Raw genomic sequence first — 10,482 nt, 5'->3', positions numbered from 1 at the left:
CATTTTCCTAAGGATGTGGTAGAGACAAGAAAATGGCTGTGGTGCAGATGTCTCCTTCCTTGGTCAGTCACCACCTTTCTGGAGTGAGATTTGTTACCTCCTGCGCTGTATTTTCTCATGCTTTGCCCAGCCCAGGATGAAAGTGCACAAGCCCTTTTTGACCTACATCCAACTCATCAGCATTGCCTCCTGATGCTTTGCTGACCTCTGGTTTACATTTTCTCACCTTGGGTTAAGGGTCCCTGACTGTGATAACAAGTTCCTCTTGTTTTCAGGTGCATGCACAACTCTGATGTTCCTGGGCTGCTCATCATGACTCCATGTAATTGTTGCTTCCGTGCACACAGTGTCCTCATGACACACTCCACCATTCTTGTAGAAGCTCTTCTCTGATCATCTCTGATTCATTGCACAGGCTTGGTGCATTCATGCTCTGCTGGCTCCTGTGAGCCTTTGGTGCAGAGCTGGTAACCGCTCGCTGTGTCCGTTATAGTGTAGTGCCTGGTGCATGTGAACGGTGAGGGATGCTCTTATAGATGTATTCCCCTGGAGACCTTTCCCTTTTTCCTTGGTGGTGTCACACCTGTGGGTGTTTTCCCAAGAGGTGCTGTCCTCCTCACCTTCTTGCTTAGCTTCCAAAGCTCACTGAAATGGTCTCCATGGCTGTTTTTGCGTTAGGACTTGGATGCCGTTATGCACCTGAAACCACAACAGAGCCTATCAAACACAAAAGCAATGGCCACCTGTGGCCTGGAGGCTATCCAGTAGAGCAGCAGGCAACACATGATGACCCAACCTACCACAACCAGCTTTGTCTTTATTTTGAAGGGAATGACATGTTTGTGCACTTGCCGCCCAGGCGGTCAATCGTATCTTGGGCTGCATCGAAAGGAGCAGGTCGAGGGAGGTGATTCTGCCCCTCTGCTCTGGTGAGACCCCACCTGGGGTGCTGCATCCAGAGAGTCCTCAGCACAGGGAAGACATGGACCTGTTGGAGAGGGGCCAGAGGAGGGACATGAAGATGATCAGAGTGCTGCAACAGCTCTCCTGTGAGCACAGGCTGAGAGAGTTGGGGTTGTTCAGCCTGGAAAAGGCTCCAGAGAGACCTTATTGCAGCCTTTCAGTACAGAGACCTATAATAAGAACAGGGACAGACATTTTAGAAGGGTGCATTACGAAAGGACAAGGGTTAATGGTTTTAAACTAAAGGAAGGGAGATTCAGGCTAGACACGAGTAATAATTTTTTTTTACAGTGAGGATGGTGAAACACGGCAACAGGTTGCCCAGAGAGGTGGTAGATGTCCCATCCCTGGAAACATTTTGGGCCAGGCTGGACAGGGCTCTGAGCAACCTGATCTAGCTGAAGATGTTCCTCTCATTGCAGTGGGTTGGGCTAGATGACCTTTGAAGGTCCCTTTCAACTCATACTATTCTATGATTTATTATTTTTACCCCATTTTCACTTGTTCTGTTGTTCGCCCCCCAATCCGTGTGCTGCTTCTCCAGGTGGCTGCAAGATGGCTGACAGGTGGGGTGAGGGAGAGCGCATCTCGCCCTTTCGGAGGGGAGGGCAGGACTACGGGCACAGCGGGACTCCATCCCGTTCCGCCGTGGCTCTCGGCGGCCGCGGCCGCTTCACCGCGGCTGTGGCCCAGGCCGGGAAAGGCCGCGGCGAGGCCCGGCCACCCCCGCCCGCGTTGCCACAGCGACAGGGCGGCCGCCCGGAGGGGTGGGCTCGGTGGCAGCTGTTCCTGCACCGAGCGCGGCCAGAGGGGGCAGAGCTGAGCCGGGCCGCGCCGCGCCGCGAGCTTCTCACCCTGCGCCGCGCCGGCCTCCGGCCCGGAGGGAATCCGCCGCCGCCCCGGACCGGTAAGTGCGGGCGCGGCTCCTCCCCGGCCTTCGGGGGCGCCGCCGGGGGGCCCAGCACGCCTCCTGCTGCCGGGCCACGGCTCGTCTCGCCTCTCCCGGCCTGGCCCCTTTTGCACCGGCCTCTTTCTCTCTCGGACCGACCCTTCATCCCAGGGTGTCGCCGGGCCCCCTTCGTGCACCGCTGGTTCTTGGGGGCCAGCCCCTTACCCCGGGGGCAGCGGGCTCCTCTGCCCCCCCCGTGTACCCTCCCCACCCCGGGAGCAGGCTCCCCTGCTCTCCCACTTCCCGCCCCAGGGGTTGTAAGCCATCCCGGCACCCCGCCTGCCCGCTCACCCCTGGAAGTGCTGGTTCCCCCAGCCGCTCCTGTATTCCCAGGGGGTGAGAGTTCCCCTGCCCGGATTTGGGGCTGAAGGCGCAGCTGCCCGTGTGTCAAAGCCGAGCCTGAGGGAGATCACCCCGTGTTCCCCGCGGTGCTGGGGTTGCCCTTGCCGGGCATGAGGGACCGTAGCAGCGTTGCTTTTCCTCCGCCTGCCCGTGCTGGGGGAATTGCAGTGACACATGTCCGGTTTCAGCCGTGCCCCTTAGTCTCCCGGAGCTGCTGCTTTGGATAGCAAAAGTGATTTTTACCTTTCTCGGGGGTTTCTGAGGTGATTTGTAGGATTGTGGCCTCCGGGTGCCCCAGTTACAGGGCAGGGTCCTGCATCTAAACCCTTTAGAGCTCCTTCCAGGCTCTCCTAAGCCAGATCTTTGCCTCCTTGAGGTAGGTCAAGGTTAATGTATTCTTTCTCCCCTGAATGGGGAATGTGGAAATGCGCGTAGGCTGTGGGATTTCCTCAAGGTCACGCTGGGAATTGAACCTGAAGCGTCCTCTCCTCTCTTGCTGCACCCTCTGGGGCTGCTGGGCTCCTGCTGGGTGAGAGTGCAGCCGTGGAAATCGAATTTCCTAGTGTCCTGGGCCTCCTTCCTGCAGGGCTTCTCAGCTTTTAGTTTGTACACCTTGCCACGCTGTCAGAGTAATAAATGTCAGAGTGTGATCCCAGCTATATGTATTTGGCCTTGTATCTTTTCAATATTAGATGTTTACAGTTAAAGACTGGGTGTTTTTTACCATAGCATGTAATCTCTGAGAGTCTTGCTGCCATTCTGATCTGACCTCTTGTGATGCAGCTGCTGCTGTTGGGTTTGTATCTGCAGTGACTTTGATCACTGCAAGTCACTGTGGCTTTGCCTCTCAAGAACTCACTTCTTGGCAATGGCAAGCAGAAGGCAATTGAACTGGAGTGGTACTGATAACAATGTATTGTGTGTGACTTGGATGGTGATTGTCTTGTCCTTGCTTTGTGTTTTGCTTACCAGGCTGTTCTAAATAAAGTTATAGATGAGGTCTAATAGATAGAGTTACACTAATCTCTTCACCAAAATATAAACACCAGTATTTAATGAGGATTTACCCTTTTGAATGTCTTGCCTGTAGGATTTTTAACTGTGTGCTACTACTTGTCATACACACAGGTACAATTTTTCTCCTGGTGTTGTGCCCTTGGGCTCATTTATTCACTGAGTGCCTGTTGTAGTAAGGAGTGTTATGTTTTGAAGGCAATGGTGACTGGTGGCAGAGATGGATGGCCAAGTTGGAAGAGCAAATCTGTGTCATAAGTTGGAGCCCAGCATTGCTCTGGAAGAAAGTCTCTAGTCTTGTTTGATGCCCAGCAATCTTGTTAATGTCTTACTAAGATGCCAAGACCATAGCAGATCCTCCTGCTGCCATTTTAAGAAGGGTAGTGTGCTGTATTGAGTTACTGGAGTTAGATATCAGTGTCAGCTTGTCAGAGCCATTTGCTCCCCTTTTCCTGCCAAGACTTAAATTAGTGGGAAAGACAGGGGGAAATCTCAACCTGGCTGGCCAAGGTGAGAGGAGGATACACACATGGAAGCAGCCCCTGCACTCTCTTGGGTGTCATGTTTTGTGTTGTAGGTCTCTAGCAGGGCAAAGGTGTGGTGGAGAAGGGACTGAGATGCAGTGACTGGGATTTGGTGTGTCTCACAGCCTGGGAGCTGTGAGGATTTGGAGCTGTGCTCTGATGAGGGTGTTATAATATGCAAAGTCTCACTTAGGAGCTGTAAGCATTCCATGTGACTATACTGTCGTTCTTGCATAACTGTTGTTATATTGAGAATTGTGAAATAGTAGGAGGGAGAGATTTTCTGGAGTAGGGCAGCAGCATTTTTGGGTGGGAAAGCATTGTGCTGTGTTTAGCTAGAGTAAAACACATCTAGATCCAGCATCCCTCACCAGCGGCCCAGTTTTGCACATTTCCCTAAGAACAGCTTTTCCATGAGTGGTAAAGCTCGATCTAGGAAACACCCTCATTGCAGCATATATGATGACCGTGCAGTGCTGTGAAAATAGTTACTTATCCCTGGCACTCTAGTTTTTAGCTGAATAACCTGCAGCCAGGAGGCTGTAAGACAAGTGACTGATGGAGATGCTCCTTCTCCCTTGGCAAGGAGTACCTAAGTATGGTGTATCATCCCTGTCTCCAGTCCTCACCAGTCCTGGGCTTTGGGTTTTGTGCTGGGCTGGGGGTTACTTGTTTTACATTTGTTGGCAAACCTTTGGATTCTCTTTCACCCTGCTGTGAAAAGAAAATGCTCTTGGATGACAATTGCAAGATTCGCATTAGCTGCTGGAAGGTGGTCTGTCCTTGTGAAATCTGTGAGGTGAAAGGCTTGTGTGGCAAGAAGAAAATTCAGCTGTGTTGAAAGTAGATGTGAATGGACACAGGTCTTTTGGTGCTCTTGCAACACATCTGCCTTCTTTCAGCATGATGATTTTCTTTGTCACTTGATTCCTGGGCTCGCCTTGGGGCAGGGAAATGCCAGTGTTTTGCCGTGTCAACTTTCCAGTGCCAACAAGATGCCTTGTATGGGATATATCTCATAATGGGCTGTTTCTATCTGCCTAAAATCATATTATGCTGCCATAACATATTATGCTGCCGTAAAAGACCTTGAAACTAGGCCCCAAGGGGGAAAGAAAAGGGTGGGAAAATGCAAAATATTTTTGTTTGATTGTTAGGAGATTCTACACTGGGGAGATGATGTGCAGTCAAATCAGGTTTGGAATGGCTGGGACAAATGAGTTTCCTTGTGATTCTGGGTGCTGCAGTTCATGTGTATTACAGTAGGATGCTAATGCCCTATGAAGGGTGTTTCTACAATTTCATGTTTTCTAGTCTATTTTAGAACAGAGAGGCATTTCTTCTAAGCCTTCCTTGTCCTTGGCTGTTCTTTTTCAGAGTGGATCTTTCTCCTATGTCTTTTTGTTTTGTTTTTGTGGGGGTTTTTTGTTTGTTTGATTTGTTTTTCCCCAGGATGAAATTTCTAGACAGCTGCTGGCAGGTTTGGTTTGCACCAGCTGAGGCTGGGCCATCATGTGGGACCCCTCGAGCTACAGGAAGAGCCTGGGCACACAGCCTTTTAGCTTGTCACTTACAAGTTTGTTAACATCCTGTTAGGCTTCCAGTTGGACACACTTATCTCCCAGCTGCCTCTGCTCCATTGTTTAAATCTGCAGTACTGTGTAAGGACAAGTGCCTGTGTTGCTCCTTCAGCAGCAACGCAGAATGGGGAAGGATCTGCCCAGTCACAGTATCCTGCCTTCTGCTACTGCAGGTATGTAAGGACTGGTTATTATTCCTTTTGCATCTGTGTATATGTTAATCTAAATCCTTAACTGTGTTTTCAGGAAATGCAAAAGCATGCTTTGATGCCCACATTTGCACACTTGGGCATTCTTAAAAGTACCCAAACAGCTGCACTACCAGAAAGTTAGGAGAGTTGGAATTACCAATTACTTATCATGACAAATGAGCTGTGGATACTGCCTAAGCAAGCCAGTGCATTGCTTTTATTTTTTTACTTTTGAACATATCATACACACTGTGTGATGTTTCATTGTGCATTTCTCATAAATGGGTGTATGATGGACTCCAGCCTTGCTGGAGCCAGTTGCCTTGTCTGCCTGTAGTGAGACAGCGAGATGTGACTGCAAGCATTTCTTCTCCTCTGCTGAAGAAGTGCCTGAGGTCTAACAGGACAGTGTGTTTTGGCTTCCCTGGCACTGTGATTTGGTGAAGCCTGCCTTTTCCTGCAAGGCTGAGTCCTCTGGCCTGTGCCTGATTGGAGTGAGGATTGTCATTTGGCCATATGCAGCTAACAGCACGGCGGGTTGCTAGAGCTAACGCTGTGTTGCTCCAACTAATCCTAACAGCAGATAAATAATTTTTTCATGTCCTCTTCTGTTTGCCTTCCAGTGCAGCAATAGCAGGAAGGAGGGGTGGACTGAGCTGTCCAATGCAAAACTCGGTGTTGCTTTAACCTTACAGTATTGATTGCTGGGTCGTTTCAGTTGTGAAGATAAAGTAACAGGGGGTGCAAAAACTCTAGAAAACAAGGCAAAACACCACAGAAGCCCAGTGAAAAGACCTTGTCACTCTGGGTGGTTTGAATTTCTGTCTGGCAGTTTCCTCTTATATATCTGCAAATATAAAAGCTTTGAATGCTTACTGTCTTAGGAGGGCTACCCTCATGGAGATTATTTGCTTGGGGAAGGGAAAGGCACCTGGGCAGCAATGCTTGTTCTGCATCAGGAGAAATGTGATGGGATACCATTTTTTTAATTTGTGGGGTCTCTGTTGCTCCTGATTGAACGCATCCTGTGGTGAGCTGCTCACAGGAATGCAGTCTTATGTTTATTTTGTTAAACCTTTTCATAACTGGTTCTTGTTCTCATTTTGGTGGTGCTGTTGTGCGTGGGTGGCTATGTGCTGTCAAACCTCCACGTGCCCTGCTCCTTCCTTTGGTGCTGATGCTAGTGTGTGGTTTATCAAGAGAGCTGTTTGGATTTTTTTTTTTTTTCCTGGGTCTGCAGCCTTTGTCCAGAGGCAGGGAGGAGAGACATTAATCTTGATCCAGCTGAGTTTCACAAAACAGCATGAATTTGAGCAGCTAGAGATGACTGAAGTCCCGTCAAAGACTCTGCACGTCCCACCTGGAGTTTGGCTCCAAGGTTGGGGTTCATGCTCTCAATTTAAAGGCTGTCCCAGCTATGAGGAACTTCATGGACACAGTGGAGAGGAGGAAGGAGAAGAAAAACTTCCCCTCTTATACAGGACAGTGGTGCTGCTGCACTGAGTGACTGTCTTGGAGAAGGCCGTTAGGAAGAGAGAAGGTGTGTGCTTTTCTATTAGAGGACAAAGATACAGTACTTCCAGCAAGTCATTTTAGTAGGAGAGAGATGCTGTGCAGGTCAGCTCTTAGTTTGGATCAAGCCAGAAGCCAGTCCAGTAGCCATGATCCTTCATTTCTGAATTCAGCTGCAGCTTCCAGTGAATCCTTTTTGCTTCCATAAGGGGCTGTGCTGTGTGATGTGAAAGCTCCTAGCCAGGGTGAACACTGGCTTTGCATGGAGAAATGTGTGGAAGGAGGTGGTAGCATGTGGTGTGCTTAGTCTGGACAAGCACATCTGTCATTCTGTTGCTACTGAGTAGTGTGCCCTTGTCATTGATGTGTCTGACCCCTTCCTGCCTTTAACAGCTGTGCTGCCTGTGCATGTTGACAAAGGATACAGGGCAGTTCCCTGTTGCCTGCTGGGTAGGAGGCGATGGAAATGCCTTCTCCAAGGCCATGTGCAGACTGGGAGCTTGTTTGGTGCCCTGTTAAGTGCTGTGTTCTTTGCTCTATTATTGTTAGGGATTTATATGAAAATAAAAAAGAAAGGGTGCATGTTTTAGGGTCAGGATATGTCAGGGCTAACTGTGAATTTGGTTGCTGCTTTCTCCTTTGCCACAGATTCAGAACACGACCTTGGATAAGCAGTAAAATGTCTGCTTCTGACCCTGTCCCTTACAGCTAAATAGGGAAAGCAGCATTTCCAGCGTTTTCCCACATGTACGCAATAGCAGCTGGGGCTTCATTTTCCTTTTTCATTTCATGTTGACTTTCTCAAGGATGAAGTTAGCTTTCTCTTCCATGCTCTGGGTAAGCTGAGCTCTTCTCTGTAAGGCAACAGTAGTACTGTTGGTTCATCTCATCCTTTGGGAGCAGCTGTTGTTCATGAAGGCTATTTTCTAAGGGTACTATTTCTTTTAAAGGATATAAAACACATTGTGTTGGCCTGATCCCATTCTCCTGAGCTGTCCCATTGCCTTTGTTAGCAGCTGTGTACATAAACTGAGCAGCTGTTTTCTTTTTTATGCCCCCCCCCCCCTTTTTTTTTTTCCTGAAACTTAGAGTGAAGATTCATTGGTGTCCCACTCTGGTTCTTCAAAACTAATGGAGAACTTGAAGGAAATATCTTGGATACTAAAACTACAGAAATGCCAGACGCTATATAAACAACTAAACTCAGCCCCCGGCCCTTCCTGAGAGAGGGGTGATTTGTAGAAGTACTTCCACAAATGGTCTAAATTTGGTTTTGGAAAGGGGGGAAGAAATGCTTGGCTGCTGCTGAGCTGTGTGTAGGCGTGTGCCCAAGTGCACTGTGCGGTGTGCTGCCTGCCAGCACGCTCCTGAGGAGGCTGAGCAGCCTTCTCCTGCTGCCTCTGCATGCTCAGGAGGCATCTGTGCACCGCTGACTCAGTCTCTGCAGCTCTGCCAGGTCCCTGGCATGGAATGAGCTCCCACTTCCCCTGCGGTGAGGTTCGGCTGTGCCTGCTTGTTGGGCTATTCTGGTGGAGAGGAGCTGTGGCCAGTTTGCAGAGGTGCAGGGTCAGCTTGTGGGTGTGCAGCTTGTGAGATGTTGCTTGGCACATTGGTGAGATTGTGGGAAGGCCCTGGCATGGTCTAACACTGGGATGTCTCTCATGCTGGTACAGTTACCTGGACCTGGGGCAGTGCAAACTGAGGTAGTCTGAAACTGGAAGCAAACACATCAGCCAAGGCAAAGGGCATGTGCTACTTGGACACACCTGTGCGTATACGTGAGGTGACAAACATGCTGGTAGCCTGAAAAGACATGGGATGGGAGAGGATATACATGTCATGGTCAGGGACCCTGATGAACTCTGGCAGAGCTGCCTGCTGTGGCCAGCCTTCCCTCTTCCCCTCCACTTATGAGGTTACTGCTCTTGCAGGGTAAGGAGAACATTGTTTCCCCAGCTGATACCAGACCTGGGGTCCTGACATCAACTGTGACAGCAACAGAGTGCTGCAAGACCTCTTGTGTGGGCTTTGCTGCTAGACAAGCGGGTACTCATCTCAGTAGCCACAGCTGACTCAAATGGATGGTGGATTGGAGTGGGTGGCTCAGGATCCAGAGGATCTCTGGAACAGAGCAGTGTGTCTGGTTCCTGCATTGCCAAAGCATTGTTTGTCTCCCAACACAAAGCACCTGTTACACTGCTTGCTGGCATGACAATTTGTTGTCTTTAATGCTCTTTGCCGTTCCTGCCATACACTCTCTGGCAAGACAGTGTTGGTTGGTAGTTAGAGCAGGGCTGTGAGGTGTGATTATTATTCAGGGGTGATTATTTTTTTTGAGAACTTTCTGAAAACAGGTCAAATTCTTAAGCAATGCAATACGGATTGCTTTTCTGAGGATGCTTAATGTGTCAGGTAAATTCTTGCAGATCCATCTGGTAGGTACCAGCATTGCATTGTGTATGCAGAGAAGCCAGGTAAGACATTTAGTGTCCAGAGAATGACTTTCCAAATTTGACTTATTTCAGTTTTTTCCTCTCTTTTTCCTTTCTTGTGTTATCCATCTCCTTTTGCTATGTTTGGGTGAGCAGGACTGCATGTGATTTCATTTGCCTGTAGCCTCCTAAATATATTGTTTTCCTGCTGAGAGTGCCTTACCTGCCTTGCAGCCCACTGATTCACAGCACTCTGGGTGAGCAGGAGCGGGTGGATGGATTATGCCACAGACTCCCAAGCCATCAGACTGTGGTTTCAGTCCCCCTGAAAATTTTTCCGCTTGTCACAGAGCACGTATGAGTTTCCCTCGAGGAGCTGCTACCTTCTTTGGCAGTAACATGACCCATGTGGGGGCACTGACATCTGTTTAGCAAAGAACCATTTTGCTGTGATCTGAACAGCTTTGGCGTAAGCAAACAGCTGAGCTGGGAGGAGAGAAATGCTGTTTGTGATGCAGGAACAGAGCAGGTACATTCATGTACTCCCATGGCAAAGGGACTGGCAGCAGCAGTGTCCTTTGTCACCATTCCTATTGCTGGGAGGCAAGGAGTATTGATTAACATGACATTTAACTGGCATTTCCTCTAGTGTACTGGGAGCATTAGTCGAATTTTGCCTTCAGCAGTGGGAAGTAATGAGATAAGTTTCCTTCCTTGGAAAGGTCTCTACCTGCTGTTGCAAAGTGTTTGGGAGGCTGGGAGATGTCCTGCTCTTCCTGTCTGGTCTCTTGTACAGAGGCACCTGAAATAGAGTCTTGGGTGTAGCAAGCAGTTGAGTTCGCAGCCTGTACACCAGTGATTGCACGCTTACATGGTGGCTTCTTCTTGATACTTCTCTGTCACATTGCCTTAGGTGAAACCCAGCTCCTAACTCCAGAGGGTGACACAGGCAGGTTTACATCCTTTCAGACGCTG

The 10,482-nt window shown here is 49.2% G+C and overlaps 1 protein-coding gene across 3 annotated transcripts in view; it reads left to right on the top strand.

The window, feature by feature from the left end:
- Positions 1-1,655: 1,655 nt before the first annotated feature.
- The window catches only part of SLC25A22 (solute carrier family 25 member 22), a 56,621-nt gene continuing 47,794 nt past the window's right edge, over positions 1,656-10,482 (top strand). Inside the window, exons 1-2 of one of the 3 annotated variants that reach the window (XM_065065065.1) lie at positions 1,812-1,870; positions 5,389-5,545. The gene's annotated coding sequence lies outside the window, so the exon portion shown is untranslated. Of the gene's footprint in view, positions 1,871-5,388; positions 5,546-10,482 lie in introns of all 3 variants that reach the window. The other 2 variants (XM_065065062.1, XM_065065063.1) reach the window with 2 other exon arrangements.

The sequence above is a fragment of the Columba livia genome, chromosome 5, assembly GCF_036013475.1.
Source record: "Columba livia isolate bColLiv1 breed racing homer chromosome 5, bColLiv1.pat.W.v2, whole genome shotgun sequence".
Taxonomy (NCBI): Eukaryota; Metazoa; Chordata; class Aves; order Columbiformes; family Columbidae; genus Columba; species Columba livia.
Note: the sequence above shows the minus strand (reverse complement) of the source record. Positions and strands in the feature narration are given on the sequence as shown.